General features: G+C 39.4%; 3 non-coding genes across 3 annotated transcripts; 2 read left to right on the plus strand and 1 right to left on the minus strand.

Annotated features, from left to right (window-relative positions):
• Positions 1–14,611: 14,611 nt before the first annotated feature.
• On the minus strand, positions 14,612–14,684 carry Trnam-cau. Its single transcript has one exon. It is a non-coding gene; the product is annotated as a tRNA-Met (tRNA).
• Positions 14,685–21,207: 6,523 nt separating this feature from the next.
• Positions 21,208–21,289, plus strand: Trnas-uga. Its single transcript has one exon. It is a non-coding gene; the product is annotated as a tRNA-Ser (tRNA).
• Positions 21,290–22,293: 1,004 nt separating this feature from the next.
• Trnas-uga lies at positions 22,294–22,375 on the plus strand. Its single transcript has one exon. It is a non-coding gene; the product is annotated as a tRNA-Ser (tRNA).
• The last annotated feature ends 4,510 nt before the right edge of the window (positions 22,376–26,885 follow it).

Consider the following 26,885-nt stretch of genomic DNA (forward strand, 5'->3'; position numbering starts at 1 on the left):
AAGGATACCCCGTAAGTGAACCTTGTAGAATGTCCCCTAACCCAATCAGTCTAACGCTTAGGCTAACGCGCATCCTTTTTTCCATAACTCTTTCTCCTTTCATGGACTCACATGAAATAAATATAATTATCATTAATATAAGTCACGAATGAAGATATACAACGTATATTAATTTTCAAGGTTTTTTACCTGGCATTCTCAAGTATGATGCTATCACAGATAACTAAAGCGTGAGGACGACTAGTCGACCGGTTATATTTTGTATGATTTATATTTCCGTGGAGGTTCAGATATGTGAAAATTTAAATAGCTTTTTATCTTCATTCAGCATGATTTTTCATCTAATGAATTCTGAATCGATCGATTTCAATACATCTCTCACCTGCACGTAGCGAGAAAGTTACTGTTTCTTCGGGCTATTTTAAATGCGATTGGAATTACCGGTGTAAAAAAGAAGTACAATATTTACCTGATAATATAAATGCATCTACATACTACCCCGTAAGCCCCTCAAAGGTCGTGTGACAGGTGGTGTTGGGACACAAGATGTAATGAAAAATTAAATTGAATTTTAAAATGTTTGAGTTTTACATTGTTACTAGACTTCCAAGTCCCGCCTAGCACTCATTACTTTCTTACACTACCTTCATAAATTGAGGAAAAATAAATTCCTACACGAATTCGCTCGTTAAAATGTCTCTCTCATTTTATCGTTTCTGCCTGACTTCGAAACGCTGTAATTTTATAATATGATGATCTTTGTTTCGCTTTCAAAGATATTTGTTATAAGTAGGTAGAGTCAGCTAAGCCTTGAAAGTAGCCGCAAAAGAAACATATGGTTCAATCCGTTAATTAATATTAATACGCTAAAAACAGTAATATATTTGGGGAGATTCAAATGTAGTGAACGGTTCATATATTGAAAGTGTAATCGGATCTCATTCATGAAACACCTAGACTATACCGATGTAGGGAAATCTGTTTTTAAAGGCCTCATACAAAATTATTACATAGTTGTATTACTTGAAGAATTGATTTTGAATATCACGTTGGTGGATTGCTTACAAGATTATTGGATGAGAAAATTTCTTCGTACAAGTATAAAATATTTCGTTAAATAATACGATATCATATGAGGGGATGAGAAGCCAAGGGGTACATGTGATTTTTTTCTCAACAGAGTTAGGTAAAGTTAATTGTTAGAAGAAATACACCGAAACTTGGTAGCCTGGGGATACGAGTGAGTCTCTGGTCTGTGCTGACATCGAGTGGAAATTCAAATACACCGCTGAATATCTGGTTAATCTCTCTTGTTTCCTATAGCTAATTCATGTACCCAACTCTCCAAAAAAACAGAAATTACTTGTACTCCTTGGTTTCTCACCCACTCATACATGTGTCTAATAGAGGATGTCTGTTTGTTTGTCCGCTATGCGTTTCCATACGACTGGACGGATTGCAACCAAAGTCAGTACATAGGTGCATCTCATGCTACCAAACCCTCTAGTGATACTTGCGGTTACGTCCAACGCGTCCTTCGCTTTTTTTCTCATTACCATTTGCTACGCCTCGTCATAAAACTTCTGAGGTTGGATATCCTGACGGGTAGGCACATCTCTTCACACGCTAAAATGGAAAAATAACTCAAAGGATTCTACCCTCAACTATTAATCCTGTTAGCTCAAACTTTTTGCTGGTGTGTGCGTTCACACGGAGTTTTTGGTCTACGCACTTATGGACACACATAATGATCAATGCTGAGAAGAAGGGTACATCTACATAATACCCTGCAACCCACGTCTAGGGTGTTTGGCAGGGGGTGATCAATCACCAGCATGCAGCATGCAATTGGACTCCTTCTTGGTATATTGGTATAAGCTGAACCCGTGCGCGGTATACGGATATAATTTTTTTCATTGTTTGCTGTTAGATATGTATGTCATCATCATTCCTACTTCCTTTCTTTACGTTAAACTGAAGCTATATGACCATTAATTCCATGTTTCCCACTTTTTTGGGTGCTATCTTTCCCGAGGTGCGACGTGGGGCATGCTAGTTTCTTCTAATGTGGACTAAAATGCGGATTAAATCAACAAAATGTCTACTGAACTATAGTCTGCCGCGAATTAGTGTGATGAACTCACAATCATCTCATAATTTGATATGGAATCGCCAACTCTGTGGCAGAAATCGCTACTTAATACCTCGACTCGCTGAATCGTGGTGCAAGAGCCTCGAAAGGAACGTGACTGGAATATCTGCCGCCGCAGCTCCATGCCGCCTTTTGGCTGTCAGGGCTTCACGCTCAATTCACGTGATTTCTCGCGCGGCCTTGATGGATATCCAGCCACGAGAGACACCCATTATTGGGCTCTTAGAAGCTTGGCCTCGACTCTGTTTTTGGCTAGGACGACTGGGAAAAAGTGGGCGGCTTTCTCTATGCTGCGATGGTCCACAGATCTTCATAGCTAAAGCATGAAGACGACTAGTCGACCGGCTATATTTTGTATAATTTTATATTTCCCTGTTGGATCGTATGCGTGGAGTCTTCATTTCTTTTTCTTTCTCTCGGACTCCATGTTTAGCTTTGATTAGTGTCTTGGCCATTTTTGCCATACTTATAAACAAAGAAATCTTCTTGAATACTTCTAAAATACAGAAATTTTAGACTGAAATTAATAAAAAATTATTTAGAGAAATAATACTTATTTCCGGAAACAAAAACAGTTGTAATGAAATATCAGGCATCAAAAATTTATGTAGAATTCATTTTTATTCGATTAATCAAAATTGTTGGGTTACTATGACCGGTATTAACTTAGTTACCATCAATAAACAAGGACTATTCTTTGCATAAAATTAATGTCAATGTTCTAGTCTCTTTTTTAATTAATGTACAACCGAATTATTTACATATTTTATTAAATTATCGTAAAAAATGTAATACACTTTTATGCCTTTATTTATCATATTTAGGTTCTCATATTCATTCATAGCTCTGATGGAGGTACCAAAATATATCGAAACGTTTGTAAAAAAATTTCATTTAAATTCTTCTTCCGAAACTCCAAAACACTAATCAACTTTATCTTGGGCTTCATACTACGTACTGTCGAATTCAAAAGTATTGCAACGAACTGAGCGGCGCCACTTTCGCCACCATTTGGAAATGCAATTTAAAAAAACTTAAACTGAAACTGAATAACGGAACAAACTGAATATTCACTGAACTGAACAAACCAGTCATCTAGTGTCATATAAACTAACTACTAACTATTGTAGCACGCATGGCATTATTTGCAGTGATAATTTGGCAATCTTTGATATATTTTACGTTCGTTATGTCTCAACAAAAGACTACACCATTAATAGTAAGAAAATTTACTTTGGAGGATCGGCTAACTTACGAGAGAAAGTAAATTGAATTTCTGGAGGACGGTTTTTTTATGTAGCATGAACTACACAGTTCATGTAGCATTAACAATTTAGCATATCCCGAATAAATTTCCCTTAAACGATGCAGCAGTGGCGTAACTATGGGGGATGAGGGGATGCATCCCCCCCCAAAGCCCCAGAGAAATCAAAAACTTATTTAAAAATCATGTCTGGATTAGATATATAACAACTGCATCTGCTTAAAGTTAAATTTAAGTGCAAAAATTATGTAAAATGCATTTTAAGGCATGTTATTTTTCAAAAATTTTCCTAAACTCCCCGTTTTCTGGGGAGGGGGGTTAGCCCCCGCTAACCCCTCTCATCTTCCCCAAAGCCCTCTCATCCCCCCCCCCTCAGATTCCCCTTATCCCCCCAAAAGAATATTCCTAGTTACGCCACTGCGATGTTGCAAGAGAATGGAATGTTGCTAAAATGTTCCTCTTTTCAGTAGTATAGAAAATACCGAAACTCCATTTCAGAGCTGCGGCGAAAGTTCGTTCAATTCGTTGCTATACTTATGAATTCGACTGAACTTGGGCTTATCAAAATCGCCATCAGGATGCAAATTGACATCTGTTAAACTCAATAAGTTAATTACTGTTTACCTGGGTGATTACCTGGGTCTCAAAGTAAGAATTACATCTTAAATCCCTGTGCGAATAATATCAGATATGACCTTTCCGTCATTCATATCCCACTGCAGCTCAAGCGGTCGAAGTTCTCTCGTCTCATATGGACGAGTGATCACCTCGTCTGGATAAGAGGGTGGTCGCTGCGGTCTCATTGTAAGTTATGCGTCTGGAGGGTGGATGGTTGCATTGGGTGGTGGGCATTCATCCCTCCAGCCGGAGGGACCAAGAGCCCCCAGAGCTGGAATGGGCTCCAGGGGGTGGCAGCGGGCTGGAGGGAAGACCCCGTGGAGACTGGAGGCGGCGACGTTGCCACTTCGTACATTGCTGGAGTTCACTTACTTTGGTGCTCTTGAAGTATGTTAAGCAAGGTTAAGTACAGTGGAGAACGGCGCGATTCGTCCAAATCTGTTTGGAACGAGAATAGTGTCACTCAGCTGTAACAGACACGGGGTAGGTATGTTCAGAAACTAAAGGATTACATTGCGAAAATAATGAATGACAGCAACAGAAGCAGGCGAGATATAGTAGAATGACATCCTGTGAGTGTTGAAAAAACAGAGAGGTTGGCTCTTTTCCACAGGTTTATTATTGAAAGTACGATTTCGTTTCGATCGTCAGGTCATTATCGAGTACAGTGACATTTTCTATTCTTTCAATACGTGCGAAAATTCTTCAGTGAAAAAAATCATTCGCTTTGATCGGGATTCGAACCCGGATCACACGCTTTTCCGGTCGAGTTCTTTAGCCAGTTAAACTACCGAGGTGTCAATCCCTGCTTTGTAAATTTGTGGACTATTCCGGACAAGATAGTCTGAATTGCAGAGCATATTATGCGACTAGCAGTCCAGATTCCTGCCCACAGCGCCATAGTTGGAGACCTAAGTCCGAATGTTGAACACTAGGTGTTCGCTGTAGACTAATTGGGAATTTAAGTTTTTTAAAGAAAATATTTATTTAGTCGTGTACATTCCGTGACAAATTTTTTGACTCCGTGTTCGGACATCATCACGGTGAGACTTTGCGTCCGTAGATAACGTGCAACTTATCCACTCTCCTCCACACTCAACCGTCCATCTCCCTTGGGCGAGAAACTCGACAGCTGTTTGCCGTCGGTGGAGAACTGCCTCTGCGCGAAGTATAAATGTGGTTGCTCCGAACAGCTTGACAGAAGTCGTAGTTTTGCTACATATACTCTTGGAAGACTTCGCCTCCCATTGTATTTAGCAAGGATATACTCCTGTAAGAACGAGCAAACAATTATTAGCATAAAATTTACCACCTTTGTTGGTGGCTTGCAGGATAATATGCAGATGTAAAAAAATAGACTAAACATACAATGTAAATTCAATTTATTTGCCGACGAATTTAGTTTACCGTATCTTACGAACGCCAGCATACTACGTTAGATCAGATCATAAAAATAAAATAAGAGAATAGGCTGTAGAACATATAGATTTATAATGCCTTTTTTCCGCGATCGATAAGAGACTATAACGGCAGATTTAGGAGCTAGAAATATGTTAGTAGACTGGTAGTGTAGATTACTAGCTTATGCGTGCTTCTGAATTTCCTTAGTGTTTCTAACATATCAATGATGTTTCTCTCGTTACTGCAGTGTCTCGTTAAGTGGCCAATCTGCCGTGTTCTTTGGCGCACAGATGAGTCCCACAGCTCGCTTAGGCCATACCACAAAACTAATAAGTTGACTCTCAGCTCAAATTTTAAGGCCAAGTTTCAGGATTTCCGCCGCCGCACCGTCGCCTTTTTTTCGAAACTAAAGCTCTCGTACAAATACTTCCACGCGTAATTTTGTACTCCCGTTCTGCTAGTTTTCAATGAGCACGATAACATGATTGACTAGAAATTAGGTAAATGTATTAAAATTAAATTGGTAAAATTTGTCGGTCTCGGTGGCCGTAGGGATAAGTCCTTGCCTACCATACAGGTCGCGGGTTCGAGTCCCGCCTGGATAGGTTTCCTCTTCCAGGACATGGGTGTGTGTGATCGTCTGATGTTGATTGTTTATACTCCCAATGTAAAGGCCGTAAATAAATAAAATAAATTAATTACCCCACAAGTTATAGTTTGCCAAATTTCAAATCGATCAAACAAATGGAAATTGTTTTTTTTTAGCTCATAGTCCGTTTTCACTGCCATATTTTATCTAATATTACAATACTGGAGTCCAAACGAATTTTTAGAACGCCACATAATTTCTCCGAACTTCGAGAAACTCCCAAGAATTAGGAAAATGAAGTATCGACCCTCCGAAACCTGGAAATACTAGGGGGTACTTCGAATCCGCGAAGTTTGCGTGGTTGTAGAGTCATCGAAAAACTCGCCCCTGTCGTGTCGATTCCCAGAATGCTAGTTCGTCGAATAGTCCCGCCTCCCGTGTTCCCGTCGGTGCAAGCGGTCGTGAATTTTCGCACACCCCGGCGCCAGATCTGGGGGCGGTGCGGCGCTTCCTCGAACAATTCCCAGGAGAGCCATCTCCGAATCCCGACTTGTTTGAGGGCATTTCCCCGTAACAAGGAGATCGCGGAATGGTAGCGGAGGTATCTAAAAAATGTAAAAAAACGTGTGCTCGGTATACCTACAGCCGGGTATCTATGGCGAGGGGAAGAAACAGTTTAACCCTTTCAAACCCAGAGGTACTTCGGGGAGAAATCAAATTTCAAGTTTTTTCATCTCGTAAGATTGAAAATTTTGCACTTAATCATGATTATTATGAGAGCTAAATATTTCGTAATTAAGCTTTACCTCTCAAAATAATACGTAGTTTAGATATATCTTAAATAGAGCCGATAATTAATACATTTTTGATGTTGCTTAGAAGCAACATTGGGTTATAATGGGTTAAGACGATGCAATACTCCTGATTACGAATCATTTTCGATCACGAATTTGGCCATTTCGACGCATGCGGACTCATTAGCTGTCTCCTGAATTATATAATTATTGTTATTACCCTTAAAAAAATTTTTATCCACATGTCAGTTTACAATAAATCCAACGAGATTTTTTAAGGTTTTAAAATAATAACCAATATGATAATATTACAATTTCCAAATATGAGAAGGCATATTACCCTCGGAAGTCATTGTAATTGTGATACATATAAACTACAATTCTAAAAAAACCACAAATAGTTCAAAACCACATGACAGTTTACAATAAATCCAACAAGAATGTGTAATGTGTTAACATAATAACCAATCTGATATTATTATCATTATTGAAGACGAGAAGGAGTGCTATATTTTTAACGTGTTGTAATTGTGTTGCATATTTATAAGAATTCTGAAAAATTTAGCTCAATTTGTTATACCGTCGTCTCAATAACGCGAAGGTCGTAGGTTTGATCTCCCAATGGAACATTTACTTCATTTATCTATAAAGTTAATGGTTTATGTCATTGGAAGGGATAGAACATAATATACGTTTGTTATCTTATTTTTTGTTTGTTACTTGGAGCTACATTCTTCACTAATTATAATGTTTTTTTAACTCTTTCATGTTTTTTTCCCAATCCCTCATTATTTTCTCTTTATCTACTTTTAACTATTGCCTGGCTTCATCATTTTTTTATTTATAAATAGGTACCCATTTCAGCAACATGAACAAATTTACATTGAGCACAATAAAACAGGATAAGTATGCATAAATTGGTTTTAATTCTATGGTTTATATAAAAAAATATTTACAACTCGAGAAAAGAATCAATTTTTTATTTTTAGATGAAAAATTATGCATTGGAACGTAGAAATTGAACACTTTTTTGACAAAAGTCTGCTTTATACAAGAAAAAAATTTCAAGATGATGGCAAAATTAAATAGCGAGTGAATAGACACAAAAAACTGGCGGAAAAAGAAAGAAAACAGCAGGTGTGCATCCTCTTAAAATTCAAGCACAAATCCAACCAACCGCGTAAAGTTAGGAGATGATATTGTTTCAGAGTTCTTGGTTCTGGGAGTTGTAGCACTGGGAAATATCGTGGTCGAAGCGAGACACCCGTTCGTACCGTGACAAATTTTTCGACTGTTCCGACTTCTCCTCGGTGAGACTTTGTGTCCGTAGATAACGTGGAACTTATTCGCCCTCCTCTACACTTACCGTCCATCTCCCCGGGGCGAGAAACTCGACAGATGTTTGCCGTTGGCGGAGAACTGCCTCTGCGCGACGTATATATGTGAGTGCTCCTAACAGCTTGACAGAAGTCGTAGTTTTGGTTCACATACTCTTGGAAGACTTCGCCTCGCATTGTATTTGGCAAGGATAAGCTCCTGTAAGGACGAGCAAACAAATAGCATAACATTTTACACCTGTGTAGGTGGCTTGCAAGGTTATATGCAGAGATGGGCAGTATCGAAAATACTTGTATTTGAAATACGTATTTTCGATACTTTTGTAGTTTGTAATTTGTATCGGAAATACATTTTCTGAGAGTATTTTGTATTTTGTAACGAAAATACATCTAAAGAGTAGTTTGTATTTTTAAAATACATTCAAAATCAAAATACATGTAATGTTTTTGTGGATAAGTAGAAAGAGCGTGCGACGAGATGGCAGGGATCCCGAATGAGTCTGTATTAGCCTGCCATCTATGGGACAATAAATTGCCCCTTGATTTACTTCTGTAACACCCGTAGGCGCTTGTATACTTGCAAAACTTAGTCGCGTCTGGAGTATTTTGCGAAACGAAGTTGTGCATTGAGTAATTTGTGGAGGGGAGTTGTAGAATCTGACGCTGTTTCCAAAGGTGCGGGAGACATTTTTCTCCATTTTATTTAAGACATTTCGCCATGGATAATGGTCAAATTGCCAGTTTCCTATAAATATGTTGTAAGAATGTTTGAGCCTCTCATTCTAAAAATAGTTCATATTTGAATTTATTTTAATTTTTTATTAGGTAAGAACTTCGGTGAAGGCATGTATTTCGTATTTTAATGGAGTATTTTGAAATTACATTTGTATTTAGTATCAAAAATACAATTTTTAGAAGTAATTTGTATTTTGTATTTGAAATACAGATTTTAAAAGTAATTTGTATTTTGTATCTAAAATACATTTGACATGTATTTTGCCCATCTCTGGTTATATGCAGTTAGACTAAACCTACAAAGGAAAATTCAAGAGAAATTTTTTCTCCTACGAAGTTAATAATACCTTACGAACGCCAACATACCACATTATACTACTATTAGGTCATAAAAATAAAATAAGAATGAGAGACTGTGGAACATAGAGAGTTAAATGTCGTTTTTTCCGCGATCAATAACAGACTACTCGGAAAAAAATATTTGTTAATAATTGAATAGAATAAAATAACTTTGTTTTATTCCACACTTTATTTTAAATAGCACGACCCGGGTTTCAACATCTAGTGTTATCATCAGGTAATATTCACTAGATGTTGAAACTCGGGTCGTGCTATTTAAAATAAAGTGTGGAATAAAACAAAGTCATTTTACTTTATTCAATAATGAAGCAATTCCACAAAATAACGCCTGAGACCGTGTCTTATATTTGTAAATAACTGTCAAATAGGTATTAAACGGAGTAGTTTTGCTAATTATTCTTAAAATTTTATGAAAATAATAAAAAGCTTTTGATTTTTTGCTGGTGTTTTTGCATAATCTTATCAAACATTGCGATATTTCATAATGTGGTCAAATGTACGAAAGAGTCCGGTAAAAATAAATGCATTAATTCGATTCGCTTCAGAGTTACGTCCTAGCACGGTATAGTCAACTCACATTTATGTAAAAATCCTGCAAAAAAAGAGTTCTTGCGCATCGGCACTAGATATTGATATTTAGTGCCTACATAATTCTATTGCGTACATAAGTATTCCTCTTTAAGCTTACGAAGGGAAACTGTATTCATCCCTTATTCAAATTTCAAAACTTACGTTGAGTAATTCGAATAATAATATATTAAGATGTTTGTGTTGGTATATATTATATCAAACTAATTAGACTGATTGTGAGAGTCCTTTGTTACCACCGTTGTCCGTTGTGAAGGAGATGTTTGTATTTTGCGACACATTTGCACTTTTTTTTAGACGGATTTTCCGTTTCTTCTTGAGTCGGCTGGCGTGCGAAAGCGAGCCCTCGGCATTCGTAAATATATATATACGGCGGACTTGATGTGCCGTCCACTCCGTGTCCTTCCTCAGTGGACAATGAATACATTATTATTCCAAGCGACGTCCCTTGTCGCCCACAGCTGGCCGTCGTTCCACTGCGCTTGAGCAAATGAATCGACTCCGCCATGTGCCCCGCCCTCTACCCCCACCCTCTCCCACGTCAACTCCCCCGCCCCCTCCGAACCCCCATCCTCTCCGTCGATGCCCATGAGGATTCAACCGGAGAACACTTAGCCTAGGTTATAGGATCGCCATTTCGCGAAATTCCAATCGTTAGCGGTCATCGAGACCTTGGATTCATCAATTCTTTGACTATGGGAAACTTTACAAGTCCGTGTGTATTGGCAACTGCACGAAAAGCGTGCGTGTTAGAAGGAATGATTCTCCGATTTCTCACCGGGTGAGGTTTTGGGTACTCGATCCCAGCCTTTCGAAGCTGAATCTGCTATCGTCTTCAGATATAAAATGTGCAGCCAAGTACTTGTCAGCATTTGTGGTCGGTACTTCTAACCCTTCTTCTAATATTCTACCCCTCATCAACTGGTGTAAATTTTGGAAGAACATATTATTTATGCCTCAAGTGCCTAAATGAATCATTTTTATAATTATTCTATGGCATGAGATTAAATAATATTTTAACGCTGGTTTGCATGTTAGTAACCTCTGTCTGAGGAAGTACTAGCAGTGATTGCATCATCTATTGGAGTAAAATTTAAAAAAATACGGGTCATTATTTTTTTCAAATCCGATCCAAATTGATGTAGGTATATGCATGTATCAAGTTGTAGAACGAGCCTGCGAAACGTCGGCAAGGGGATAATTATTTTATTAGTTATTTATTACTTTTTTTATCCTTTTACCACCGGAAACAGCACCATTGGCCTTTTACATCGGGGTTTTTAACTTAACAATCAAACGTTCACGAAAATCTATGTCCTGGATAGGGACAATCTACCCGTGACTCGAACCCGCGACCTCTTGTGTGCCAGACCAGGACTTTACCCCGCCGCCACCGAGGCCTAAAAATTATGAATTTCATAAATTTAAATTATCCAAAAAATCTAATAATTACATTTTTTATACACGGCCACGGTTCTAATTTCAAGGCTCATAAGCGTGCTTAAACCATGACCGAGGGCTTCAAGCAGGGAAAATCTAGGCCAAAAAGCACATTCCCAAACTATTTTCGCAATTTGCCACTCTTCTTTGCGTGCTGATAAGTGGGACGTACTTGTAAATCTCGGATATAGAAAGTTATTATTGTCCCAGTTGATCGGGTAACGAAATTTTGTATCATTATCTTTCCAACGGGTACACGCCCCAATGTAAACAGTTGAGGCTTCGTCAGCTATCAGAAATTTTTCATGGCAATGGAAGTTATTTGCCCGAGTTTCACTTTAACTATACTATATTATCACACTTTCATCGCCTTCGTGGCGCAATCGCCTAGCGCGTTCGGCTGTACACCGAAAGGTTGGTGGTTGGAGCTCACCCGAGGGCATATTTTTTTGCTGGCCTCGGTGGCATTGGGGTAAAGTCCTCGCCTGCCAAACCGAAGGTCGTGAGTTCGAATTCCGCCTTGGTAGGTGTTCCCTACCCAGGGAATGGATGCTTGTGACGTCCTTTGTTAATCCTCCGTTGTAAAGGCCTTTATATGCTGTTCACGGGGAAGTTAGAAGGAAATATAAAAAATAAATATTTCACGAATCTCATGCAAGTGGCCGCGCCGAAGGCACGTTGGTATGAAGTGATATTTGTGTGAAAAAGACAAAAATCAAGTAATTTTTTACAAATTTCAGAGGCAGTCTATCAGAATAAACTGTTATAATTGAGATTTGATAGATTGTTGAGTATTATTCATTGTTTGTCCCAATCTGGTAACTTTTTTATTTTATTTTTTTAAATTTTTTCTTTTAATTGAAAATGCTGCTTCAAATTTCTTAGGTTTTGGTACTTTTTTTCTTGTTTTTGATATCCTTCTTGCATATTTTTAAGAATTGAAATTTATGTCATTGCTTATTAATTACCTGTGTTTAGGAGGAGGTCAGCCAAAAAGTTTTTTTTTACCGTTTTATCTTATTTACCTGTGTTGTATGGTTGGAAATGTATCGGATAAAAATAATTATTTGATGATAGCTCGCCCCAGGAGACCACCGAAGGATGCCATGTTTTAGGAAATGTGCGACTGCTGTCAATAATCTGATAACATCAGAAGTCGAGAATCGTTGTCAATAATCGATCATGGTTAGCTATCAATTTCCATTGATTTATCACCACTTCCATCTACCATATGGTGGAGCCAAGGTAGAGAAACTGAAACACTAATAGCTTTCGCGTGTGCATCCATCGCAGTCATCTGTCTTACGCGTGTCATTGCTCAAGTTCACGACGACGCGTCGTCATGTTGACGTTACTTCGAGTGTTGACAGGGGAGAAAAATGCCACAGGCGTGCGAAAATATATGCGTACCTACTCCTTACTCGGACTATTGCTGGGCTCGATTTTGTTAATGATGGGGATGCTTTTATTGAGGTTTGGTCATTTTAATAATAATTCATCGAATTTTACCACCGATGTTTCGCTCCATTTTTTTAGGATACTCAGGGTCACTTACAACAACAAAGAATGAAATGACTATAGTTGCCTTTAAAAAATTATAAAGTACCATACATTATAATTCCTATTGTTCTGGTAGCCAAGTAGCATGAAAACATTCAAAAAAATTCGAAACCCTAATATTAAAAAATATTTGTGTTTACGCATGATAAAAAATAAAGAAAAAAATACTTTAAATAAATTTATGATACTGTCTATTGTCCATTTCCATAGCCTAATTGGGCTGTAATTTATATTTTTATGTCGACTGCAAATGTTTTGATAAAGTTTCACGTTACCCTAGTAAGTAATATCTACAAGGTGGTCAAGTCTGCTCCGGGGATTGAGGTTATGCGTACGATTAAAATAGAATTCCATCGGGGCTTATTCTGAAACACTGGTATAGGTTCTTGCGGCAGAGATCTGCTGAGTTCAGTTCTTACTAAAAAAAAAAAACACTGGTAGCTTATTGGTCCGGCAATCCTATGAACAAATCTACTGTGCATTCAATGTATACACTTTCGTATTTAAGGCTCATGCTCTTGCGTTTTTCATCACTTTCTCTTCTCTAATGAGTATGCTTCTTCACGGTCAAATATTTGCTGGTCATCCAGTTTTACACCGGCGGCTCATGTGTTTTTCCTATCTTCGACGTCACTTTGGACGTCAACGCACACTTCCTTTCGACTGAATCTGACTCTAATACACTTTGCTGCACCTTTAGCTTAATATGTGCGTCAACGCTGATGAATTCTTTTCCCGCTGGTGCGTATATGGTTACGCCGAAGTTACATTTGTGTATGTAGGAATCCAATTGCATGCTGCATGCTGGTGATTGATCACCCCCTGCCAAACACCCTAGGGGTAGCTCGCAGGGTATTATATAGATGTAGATGAAGGAAGGAGAGTAACATTGAAGTGGTTGGATGCTCGTAAAATTTTGGCTATCTTTAGCAACCGATTCATGTTTCTCTTCTCTCAGTCATATATAGGCCTCCGCAAGCAGAAAGTAAAATAAAACCGAAAAGAATTAAAAAAATAAAACAAAAAATATTCTTTTATCCTTTTCAAGGCTTTCGCGGTGTGGTGAAGATTCAGTGGAGATATATGGATATGCATCGCGCATTTCCATTTTTGTAGACCCGTGATTCGTAGACCGTTAGACTGAAAACCTCTCCAATAAATGCAATTCTGTTTTGTATGACTGTATGTAATGTCGTGAGCCATTTATTCGCTACTTTTCATCGACATGTGTAGCCGTTTAGGTTAATGATTTTCTAAACTTTAGTGTGTCAAATAGCCTATTCTCAACTTCTCCTTATGTTACACCAGAATGGTTAAACTGGTCCATTTAAACTTTTCTCGACATTCCCCATTTCATGATCTTGCACATTAAGTCTACATATAATTCTGCAAGCTACCTACAGATGCGTCAGGCAGAGGAAATGGAACCTAAGGGGAAGAATTAGCTCTAAATTTCGATGGGCCGCGTCTCATCGAAAATATCTGCATAATACGCAGCGAGACACCTCTTGGGTGTTTGGCAGGAGGTGATCAATCACCAAAAAATGATATATCCATTGAAAAATCTTATGTATAAATTAATTCATAAGATAGGAAAGAATGGATAGTAATACACAACAGAAAATTGACAAGGACAGCGGCAATGTTGTAGATGAAATAAGCCAGAAATCAGAGTGTAAAAATTCCTGAAAAGGCCTGCCTGGGACTTAAACTCAGAACCTACCCATTACCGGTCGGATGCTCTATCAGATGCACTATGACGGTAAAAATATATGCCCCGGGTGAGGATCGAACTCACGACCTTAAGATTATGAGACTTACGCGCTGCCTACTGCGCTACCGAGGCCTTATGTACTTTGGGGAAGGTTGGATTTTTCTAATCACCATAGTAGCAGATTTTTACGATGGCAACATCAAACGACGGATCTAGTCGAGTCGAGAAATTCAACCAGAAAGTTAGTCTCTGGGAAGTTGGCGTGGATCTCACCCCTGCCATGGCCTGAAGTGTGTAACTCTCACGTATTCAGGGTAGGGGGTCCATTTGCTTTCCGTGGGCCACCTCGCACTTCGAAGTTTTTTTTCACTCGTCGCCGAGGGTCTCACCCTGGTTTGATCCCGCAAGCATTTTGCAGATACCATGAAAATAGTTTTTCTTGGGTATCGAGCCTTTTCGACATTGCATTTAATACTCTGGATTTTTAAGGCATTACGCAATTGAAGTCGGACGAAAATGTGCTATTAAAATCGTTTGATACAATTAGTCGGAAAATAAGTTAGATTTCGCCATCGTATTCGTAATCGTAAAGTGGAGGGTATTAAATAAAATGTCGAAAAGGTTGGTTACCCAATATTAAAATAGTTTCCATGGTAACTACATCTTCATAATACCCTGCGAGCCACCTCTAAGGTGTTTGGCATGGGTAATATAGGGGGATATTCGCTCAAAGCTCTCGTTTAATTAATTAAGCTCGGAGATTAAATTTAGTATAAGGAAAAAAATGCTTAAAATTGTCTTCCCTACCACCTGAAGCATTACAGATTTCTCCTGAAACAGCCTGTATCGTCAAATTGATCAGAGTAGAGTGGAAAATCAGAACGTCTCTCAATATTCTAAAATGAAGGGTACTCTATGGTTCGATGTTAGTATGTGCGCAGTGGTGTAGGGGAATGCCTTTCGTGTCCCGTCGGTTTCTCTTTGTTCCGTTTCCTTTGCGAGATGAGAGAGGGAAAGAACTGCTTTAGCTGCAGGTGCTGCTCTTTCCGTCGCTGTCAGCCATGTGCTGAGAAACAGTGCTCCTGTTCCGACTCCTCGCAGGTGGTCTCAAGCAACGGGCATTCGCCGTGACGACCAAGGTCAGCGCGGAAGACTCTCAAGCTACGCATGATGTGTGGATGCGCTATGTAGATGCGAGTTATTAGGAAAGATACAGTTTCCAGAGTAATTCGGCGGAAATCTTCGATATTTAACGTTGTGAAAGCACTTGTCTACTTCCACACGTCATCAATTCTACCGTCCACGGTTTTGGTACATAATACCATTTTTAAGGTACAATACTTTTGAAAATTATGCATAGGCTGTCATCAAAAATTTGTATACTTTGAAAATGGCATATGCCGAAACCTTGGCCGGTAGAAATAAGGAAGTGTGGAATTAGGCAAGTACTTTCATCATGTTTAAGAGAATTATGGTAGTATTTGTGACATCATATTTTGAATGTTCTAGCTTCATAGGCAGATTCATAAGGAGGACATATGTAAATCCAATAGCTCGTGTGTCATGTATGGTGGTATAATTTGTTAGTATGCGTAACGTTTTTTGGACGGTGTGGTGTGCATGTGGGAGTCCAATTGCACGCTGCATTCTGCTGATTGATCACCCCCTGCCAAACATCCTAGAGGTGGCTCGCAGGGTTTTACGTAGATTTAGATGTAGCGTTCACGTTGCGTAGTGCACGTTCGAGGAAGTAAATTTCAAACCTCTGGTGCATGTTGGAGATTGTTTACCCCCTAGACGGTTCAGACACCACTCTTAAGTGGCTTGCAGCTAATATGTATATCGAAGTTCTAACAACACGTATCTCAGATTCGGACTGTTTGAGACAGGTATCTTAAGCAGAGTGTAATAGCATTAAAAAAAGAAAATACAAGCAAAATCAAGTCTTTGTTTGTAAATGAATCCTTCTTTTTTTATTCTATGAACCTTTGGTTTTTAATTTCGGTGCACAAGTAATAAAAAATTATCGTTTTTTTGCTCTCCTGAAAAGTTGCTATTATTGAGATACGTGTTGTTAGAGCTTAGCCGTCGATATACATCTACATAATACCCTGCGAGCCACCTATAGGGTATTTGGCAGGGGTTGATCAATCACCAACATGTGCACCATGCAATAGAATGTAGATGTATATGGGAATGGTTAGGATGGGAATCTTTGTAGGAACGTAGATCGAAGTATAGGCTTAACTTACTTAGGAAATTCGAAGAAGATATTTTCTCTGACGACGTGAACCACATCCTTCGTTTACCATCGCACTATAGTAGACGTGATCATGAGAATAAAATGAAAGAAATAGACTGCAAAACAGAGAGATTTAAAATGTCATTCTTCCCTCGTGCTATTAAGGATAGCAACGTTGTCTCGATTGATAGAATTAATGGCGTCGCTCGCTAGGATCACTCATTGCATGTTTTCTTTTTTCATAGTTCTACTCTTGCATGTATTTGCTCTAGGACTTATTAAGGCCGCTATACACGGCGAATGATCTGGCGAATGATCATGCTGAATGATCATGCGAATGAAATCATTCGCCGTGTATGACGGAAAAATTCGCGAATGATCCGTCATGCGCATGATCATTCAACGAAAATTAGAACATGTTCTATTTTTGATCGCATGATCCTGCATTACCATTCGCAAGTTTTTTTATGAATAAGCATGTATTTTTTGCTTATATGCATAATATTTCCGTTGCCGTGCGGTGTGCATGTGGAGGTCCTCTTGCATGCTGCATGTTGGTGATTTGTCACCCCATGCCAAACACCCTAGAGGTGTTCAATCGATTCGGCTTTTACTTTGTGAAAATCCATGCTGAAATGAAAATACACAACCCTGGTAACTTTTCGCTAGAAAATTACCAGAGTTGTGTATTTTCATTTCACCCTAGAGGTGGCTCGCAGGGTATTATGTAGATGTATATGATAATTTCCTGGGAAAGGGAAAAAAGGTGTTCGTACTGATACGAGTAGTTCTCGCGCGATATATAGTGTCAACAAGACTTGTGTGCTTATGAGGAGAGTGAGTGAGGAATACTCACGTGGTAATGGGGGAGGGAATGAGTAGGAGATGCGTATGTACTCCGCAGACTGCAGGCTGAGTGTGGCTGCTCCGAGTCGAGCTTTAAAAGCGGCGACCTTGGAAGAAGTGCGCCTTGGAATGGGATGGGGGAGGACGATAACGCAATCCGGCCGAGAGAAACAAGCAAGAGTGCAACTGCACCGGCATTCTGACTGCAGTGTGTGCGTGCTTGCTCACAAATGCGTTCTCAGCATCGAAACCAGGGGGGGGGGGGGGGCAAGCCGTGGTTTTTCAAATTATAGTTAAGATTTAAACATGGAAAAGGTGAACGAAACCAACATTTTAAGGAAACTGTAACAGCTCTTTATTAGTTTTTAAAATAATTTGCTTGAAACAAGGCATTTGCGATTTTTGCTTCTAGGGCGGGGGGCAGCTGCCCCCTCCTGCCCCTAGCTGGGTAAGCTCATGCTTGTTCAGATTCAGGCTCTTAGTCAGGGGGTGAGGGGCATGGAAGGCTTTAACCCCCTAACTCCGTCAGCCATATCTCACGGAAGCCAACATGCTACGGTAGATCAGATCATATACATACAATATGAGAGCTAGGTTGAATAACAGGTAGATTCAGATAGTCCTTTTTTCCACGGACGATAAGAGATTATAACGGCAGCGTTAGGACTTACTAATTAGTTAGTTTACTTATAGTGTGGCCTACTAACTTATGTTTTCCTCAATACATGTTTCTGAATTTTCTTATCGCTTTTAACAGCATGTTTTGTGTATTCTAGCTTTATTGGCAGAAAACATTAATGAGTAGTTGGCTAGTTTTGCCTATGAATGAATGTGGTAGAATTATTTGTCAGTATTTGTAACGTTTGTAACGTGTGGTGTGCATGTGGGAATCCAATTGCATGCTGGTGATTGATCACGTCCGGCCAAACACCCTAGAGGTGGCTGGTAGGTGGCCTAGAGGGGTATTTTGCAGATGTAGATGCAGTAACCGTGAAAACTTTTTCTATTTTGGCTACCAGCTTCTGCGACACATTATTTAATACCCTGATTTTTAAGGGCATTGATTGATAAAGATTGGGTGAAAATATGTCACTACAATAGTCTGAATCAATTAATCTTAAAATGGGTGAGATTATGCAATCGTATTGTTGATACAAGCTCGAGGCTGTCGTTTAATTAAGCTAAAATATTGTGTCATATATACGGTTTCAGGGTAATTTGTGAATGTGAATCTAAGGTATTTGTTACCTGGGTTAATTGTAATTTAGCATACCACAATCAGTGGCGCAGTGAGGGGGGTTTTGGGGGATAAACCCTCCCCCCCCCCCCCCCCAGAGCTCAGAGAAATGTTTTAGTTTAATCCATTTTACTCAATTGGATTGATATTACTAATAGAATAGTATGAATAAAATATCCCTCAGAAAGCCGTAAAACTAACGTTTTGAACCATTATCTTTAAAATTCCGCAATTTATTAATCTCGCACCTACCACTCATTCTGGAGGGTATTCCATACCCCCACACACCCCGGTAATAGTTGTAGCTACACCCCTCCCCATCCTTAATTCCTAGCTGCGCCACTGACCGTTTAGCTCTCTCCAAGAATGCACCAATCCTTCCGTTACTTACAACAGTCCTTTGACCCAGACGCACATGCTTCACATTCTTAGGATAGGCGAGGAAAGATGCCCACCTATCAATGTAAAATGCTAGGTCGAACAAATGTAGTCACATCTCTAGTAAGTAAGTATAACTTTTACAAATTATGATTTTTGCGTGAATTTACTTTCAATTGGTACTCTAACCGTCACTGGATATGTCGAATGTGTGGGTAACCATCTGAAGACGTGGCGTAGCACCCCGCTATATCTCTGCTCCCATGAGAAAGCGAACTCCGTCGTTATTCCACCCCCTCTATTGTCGTCTCGAAGGCGTCTTCTCCCTTGTTCGCTCCCCCTAATGTGTCTGATTCCAAATAGGGGACGGGAGACCAACGCGATGAATCGAAGGAGGGGACCGACTTCTTCTGTTCACAAGATCCCATCTCATCCCTCATTGCTGTTCCCCGGTATCCGCTTGCCAGGAAATTTCCTAAAATCGAGGAAATGCCTTCGGTTATAATCCAAGGAATAAGACTTCGCAGCAGTTAGGAATTGACCGAAAAATATTCTAAATTGAATGATAGAGATCTTCATCCATTTATACAATGATGAAGCGAAAAAACTTGAACATTATGCGGTATAGATGCAGGAGATTCGCGATCTCAAACATAATTGGTCAATGGGGTGGGTGGGATAGTGACGAAAGGTAATGGGAGGTTAATCATAGTTTGTCGCTATTCATCTATATGATTCCCTGCGTGTCATCATCATCGGGTGTTTGGCAGTGGGTGACAAATCATCAACATGTAGCATGCAAGAGTATACCCACATGCGTGCCATAAAAATGTATAAAAATATAAAGCCTAATTTCATATTTACGTGAAAATCCGTGCTCAAGAAATATTCACCAAAGGTTAATAATTCCCGTAGCAACTCCAGATAGAACGATGGCAAAAAATAAAATTCTAATGAGTCGTGCTAACGAATGACCTGAGTAAAAACATCCTATGAATATATGCATTAAGCCGGATTTGATACGACACAAAAATCTCATTTATTCTTATCTCAACAAATAACAAAATGGCACAGCCAAAAAAGAACCATAATAACAAGAGCACAAATTTAAAAAAAAATAACTTATATTATTCCCGAGAAAGTAAAAAATAATAATATTTTACTTTAAATGTTTTAACATTTATGCAATTTTTTACTTCAGTTGGCTTTATTTTCCATTTTTGAAAAGCTGTAATGAGAAATTATTTACCGTAAACAGTGGTGCGATACCCTAGGAAATACTATAGATTAGAGTGATACCTAGTGAACATTGTAGAGACAGAGGGACAACTAAGGAACAAATCATACAGATACTTACGCAGTGCGTAATTATGGGGGGATGAGGGGATAAATCCCCCCCAAAGCATTAGAGAAACAAACAAGTTATTTAAAACCATTGTCTAGTTTTGATGCATCATAACTGCATCTTCATAGAGTTACATTCTTAGTGCCAAAGTGATATAAAATGTATTTCCGGGTATGTCATTTTTTTATTTCATTAATTTCCCGAAACCCCCAAACCCCGTTTCCTGGGGGTGGAGGGTCGTCTCATCCCCCCCAAAAGCATATTCCTAGTTACGCCTCCGTACTTGCATGATTTGTTTTTAAATAGAGCAAACAAAAAGGATGCCAGAAGGCACTCTTTACTGTATTTGACGTTGAGGCATCTTGTTTATAGTATGGTTTGATATGGACGTCCCTGCAGGGGTCAAAAATGAGCCATAGGCAGGAATTTAAGTCCCGGTGAAGTTTGAGATTGTTTTCTTTAATCATCTTGGTGATAATTCTTTTCTTAGATATCAACCTGTTAGCAGCACGGGCCTTAATAATATTCGGTAATTTTGACTAAAAATGTAGATGAGAGGTACCTGAAATTAGTTTTTGAATCTTGACAATATATGAGGTATCATGAAGCTGTGGTGTCCGAGTGGTTAAGGAGTTGGACTTGAAATCCAATGGGTTCTACCCGCGCAGGTTCGAATCCTGTCCGCAGCGAATTTTTTTCGGATTTCCACCAGTTCAGGGATGATTTCTTTTAGTATTAGATTCTTCAAACGTTATTCAGTACTTACGTTTGATTCAGATCTTCATGCCATTGTTGACAATACGCATTCGAAGATAGCCACAGGGTGTGTAGTTGAATACCGTCAGGTAAATATAAATATATGAAAAAAAACATTGTATTTCGATTAAAAATATTAGCATGAAATTTAAGTTGCAATTGTGGAGATTACAAATCTGTACCACATATCATGTGATAGTTAATATTTTCATTAATTTACGTTTTACCATGAAGAAAATAAAGTGTTATTCAGTTGCTGTTTTTCCGGCTGTCTTGAAGAGGGCCAGCAACTGATTTCTTTCCTGCTAGGTTACGAGGTAGATGAAACAATGATTATCTGGCGGTGTAAGAAAGCTCACTTCTACTTAACCGCCGAGAGAGACATTTTTTTTATTCTAAGTTAAAACAAGGCCGTAACCGACTCTGGAGGGCTGATTGCAGAACTATCTACCCTCCTACAACCCTGTCAAGTCCTCCACCACGAACAGTGCGAGAAAGTGAGAATTGTTTACTTATTTCTTAGCTCGCATGCAGCAATACAGTCATTTTAAAACGATGCAGTAAAGAATTAATAAATAGATTAATTAAAAATAACACACACAAGACAAAAAAATAAAGCGTAATGATGTTTCAAAATACTCGTGTAATATGTACGCAGCAGTGGAAAGACCAAAGAGAAAAAATGATGAAATGTAAATGTTTTGTCCAGTTTTTGTGATTTTCTGGGAAATGAGACATTGTAAGTTTGATGAATGAGGCTGAGGAGAAAAGATTAAGGTCAACATCGTGAGACACATAGTTAATAGGGCAGACATGCGGCGTTCAAGCGAACGCTTTATAAGGGATAATCTAGGCATATGGGAAAGGAATGTAGAAGGGTATTGCCAGCTACCTAATATTTGTTATTACATCTTGACTGTGTTCACCATATGGCAAAGCTGTGGTGTCCGAGTGGTTAAGGAGTTGGACTTGAAATCCAATGGGTTCTACCCGCGTAGGTTCGAATCCAGTCCGCAGCGAGTTTTTTTTTTTATTGCCACCTGTTTCTGGGGTAATTTTTTAGTTCTAGATTCTCCGAACGTGTCGTTAAGTAGTCACGTTTTGGCGAATTTCAGTTTGATCTGTGAGCGGCAGGCGTGTTAAAGGAGGTAGCAAGTGCGTAAGATGCGAGATTGATTCGGAAGGGGTGGTGCATCCACGGCACTCTCTGCCTTCCGTCCGTCGCTTCGGGTTCAATGAACTCGGTGCCATGTGTTATCAAGAAGAGGGGAGCCTCGGGCAGGGCGGTTGGTGCAGCAGGGGCGATATCATTCGGGGGTTGAGTGTAGGGGAGTTTGATTCAAGCTGACTAGGGGAGGGAGTGGAATTGGGGGAGACGGCCGCTGTAAGAAGGAAGTTCAGGGCCTTCACCAATTGAAGGAGAGAAGTGTTGGGAGCATTTGCTGGCATTAGATGGGTGATGTTGATAAAAGATAAAGAGTTTCCGGTGAAATTCGGTGGAAATCTTTGGTATTTAACATAATGAAAGCATTTGTTTATTCCCTCACTTCTTTATTTCTACCGCCAATGGCGTAGCCGGGTATTTCGTTCGGGTGGGGTCCAAAACCAGGGAGGAAAATGTTTTGGAAAACAGGGTACTAAGTAATGGGTTTTAACTTAATTTTAACACTTTTCATTACCGAAAAAACTTCATCTGCTAAAGAAATATTTTTTAATTTCATGATGCTTAATTTTTTTTCTTTAATGAAGGAAAATAATTGTGTTTTTATATTTCGGGGGGTCCTGGTCTCCCGGACCACCCCCTGGCTACGCCTCTGTCTATCGCCCTAGGTTTCGGCACATAACGCCATTTTCAAGAAGATCTGGGACGGTACGAATGGAGTCGAGTGAGAATAGACAAGTGTTTTCATTATGTTTAATGGGTTAAATTGAGTTGCCTCACTGACCGCGAAAGACTTCAGAGTATACCACAGTATACCAGTGGTATTATCACACTTATAACATACATTTGAATCTACATATTACCCTGCAAGCAACCAGCAGAGGTGTTTGGCAGGTGGTGGACCATGACCAGCATCCACGAGAGGATTAAAATTTACTTCCACTAACATGCACTACGCGTCATTTAGGTTACATCTACATACTACCGGACAAGCTACCTAAAGAGGAATTTGGCTGGAGGTACCATTATCAACATGCAACCATCACCAACGTCCACCATGCACAACGTTAACATACACTACGCAGCATGCTGGGGATTTCAAATCATTATCATGCAGTATGCAGGAGGTACCCCAACGGCGCACCACATATAAAAATATGTATGTAATAATGAAAATAAAACACAAGTATTAGTGCATGTAGTGTGAAAATCCACCGGGTATGCAGTGCTCCTTGTAACGCAAGACTGTGACTTAAATGCCGCAGTATGGAAAGATAAAATCTCCGACTAGATTACCTATTTATGAAAATAATTCTATCCATTTATGTTTTATATCTAGTCAAAGGCTTACCGCAAAAAATAATGGTGAACAAATATATTCAGCTTCATATACACGATACTCTTCGAGGCACAGCTTGGGTGTATGGTATTGGACGAGTATTTTTCCCCAACACGCACTTAGCTACATGCAGGTTCTACCACAATCATTGACAAATGTTGTAGGCTATTAAATATACTCGCAGAGTCAATTATATATGCAGTAGGTATCAGTGGCATTAAGATTACTGAAAGCCTAAGTCAAAATTTCAACGGTGCCTCTTGCATATGGAACTTAAGGAAATGAAAGGGGGGTTATCTGCTTCGTTTGTGGAGGAAGAGGATAGCGGAGACGTGTTGGCGGATCGTTGCTTGCTGGAGGGGTTTCGGAAAATCCGCTGGGAAAACCAGGGGAGGTAGATTATGGGAGAGGTTGAAGGGTGGTAGGGTCACAAAAAGGGAAAGTCAACATGAGTAGGCTGGCTAGGGGAGAATGGCTCAAGGAAAGGAGAGATACCTACATGATAACATGTGAGCCACATTTAGGGTGATTGGAAGGTGGTGATAATTCCTCTCCATCATTCACTTAGCTATACATGTAGGTGCTACAACAACGATACTTACTTTTTTGGAATTGTGCTGCATGCTGGTGATTGATCACCCCCTGCCAAACACCCTAGAGGTGGTTCGCAGATTATTATGTAGATGTAGATACTTGCACGTATCTACATAATATACTGCGAGCCTCCTGTAAGATATTTGATGGGGGGTAATGTACATATGTAGATGCTACAATAATGATACAATCATGCATTGCATTGCATTTGGACTCCCACATGCAATTTGCATGTGGGAGTCCAAATGCATGCTGCATGCTGGTGATTGATCACCCCCTGCCAAACACCCTAGAGGTGGCTCGCAGGGTATTATGTAGATGTAGATGTAGATGCATCTACACACATTTACATAATACTCCGCGAGATACTTCTAAGGTGTTTGTGGCCTGAGTTAACCCTGATCCAGCCTACCAAAATTGCACGTGTAATTATGTGATGGTGTAGCTCTCTCCATGAATGCTGCATTCATTCCTCTACTTACGACAGTTATTTGACCGAGATGTATATGTGGTACACACTTACGACAAGTATACACTATAGAAAGGAAATGCTCAAATGGCCGTATAATTCTCACACTGCTCGTCCACCTTGCAAGTCAAACTTGTCACTGCGTTGTTGTGCGGGAAGGGGGAGAAATTCACCGCAGGGACCAAACACCAGCTTCTCAACCGGAAAGTCCTATCCACTGTTGTATGTGTGGTTTCTCAGAATACCCTAGGCTTAGTCTTCAAAAATTTCACCCTGCAAATTATTCAAAAGATTCAGACAATGATGCCTATACTAATTACTGCCTAAAATTCGCACGTCGATTAAGTTATCGTATCGACCTTAAACGTATCTTACTGATTTTCGCTAAACGTGCCCTATGCTTTAGATATAGAATTCCGTTTTTTCCTCCATAGATAAGAGAATATAACAGAATCTTTAGGGCGTAGAAATACGTAAGTGAACTGGTAGTGTAGCTTAATAAATTATATATTCCTAAATGCATGTTTCTGCATATTCCTAATATTTCTAACATAATGTATTGCATTTTTCTAGCTTCATAGGCAGTTTATTGCCTTCATAAGTAGAATAGAGATTAATCCAATGGCTACTGTGTCATATGTAGAGTATATTACGTATTGCATGGTCGTGGAAGTAAATTTTAAACCTCTTGCTCATGTTGGTGATAGTTCACCCCCTGCAAAACACCTCTGAATGTAGCTTGCAGGGTAATCTACATCTACATAATACCCTGCGAGCCACCTCTAGGGTGTTTGGCAGGAGGAGATCAATCGCCAGCATTCAGCATGTACTTGGTCTCCCAAATGCACACCACACGGTCCAAAAAACCTCACGCATACTAACAAATTATACTACCACATGCTGTTATAAATTATAATAAAATTCAGAACTAATAATCTAATATACTAAAAGTAAAAAATAATAATAGAATTCATGTGATGTGTAGATGCAGATACCACTTGATTGCTCCTAACTCGTATACTTTGTTCGAATCCATTAAACATCTACATCTATATCTACATAATACCTGCGAGCCACCTCTAGGGTGTTTGGCAGGGGGTGATCAATCATCAGCATGCAGCATGCAATTGGACTCCAACATGCACACCACATGGTCCGCAAAACGTCACGCATACTAACAAATTATACTACTATATGCTGTTAGAAATAATAATAAAATTATAAACATGCATTAAGTTTTACATAAGTTAGTTGGCTACACCACATGTCATCTATTTATGAGTTCTATCGCTGCCGTTATAATCTCCTATTGATCGTGGAAAAAATGACATTCGGAATCTGTCTGTTCTACAATCTATCTCTCTTATTTTACTTATATGATCTGATATTCCGTAGTGTGTTGGCGTCTGTAAGATATGCTTAACTTCGTCAGAAAAGACACTGCTCTTGAGTGTATCTAAAAGGTTTAGCCTATTTTTCAATCTACGGTCCGACAGAGATTCCCATCCGAGTTTATCTAATAGGTCAGTTACACTAACAAGACTATCGTAACGACCTTTTACATACCTGGCAGCTCTTCTTTACACAGCGAATATTTGTAAGTGCGCTCTCTATATTTTCCTGTATTTTAATATTCGTGGGTTGAAGTTTCCGTTCCTCTTGACTTGCTTGTGAAGTCTCTGTGGTAACTATGTAATAGCGAGGCAGGTGGGTTGGGGACGCAGGGCGATAGGAGGTGTTCACAAAGGCCGAGGGGGAGAGATTTAAAAGGGAAGATAAGAATCCAGTATTCCGTCCCCACTCCCGGCTTAGACTGCATGCGTTTGTTCGCTGTTCCCCGCGACGCACTCTGTTATGTATCCGGCCACTATGTCGCGTCCCAAGTAGAGTCATATGTAGTGATCTACATAATACCCTACGAGACACCTTTAGGGTATTTGATCAATCACCAACAAGCAGCATGCA

The sequence above is a fragment of the Ischnura elegans genome, chromosome 9 (genome assembly GCF_921293095.1).
Source record: "Ischnura elegans chromosome 9, ioIscEleg1.1, whole genome shotgun sequence".
Taxonomy (NCBI): Eukaryota; Metazoa; Arthropoda; class Insecta; order Odonata; family Coenagrionidae; genus Ischnura; species Ischnura elegans.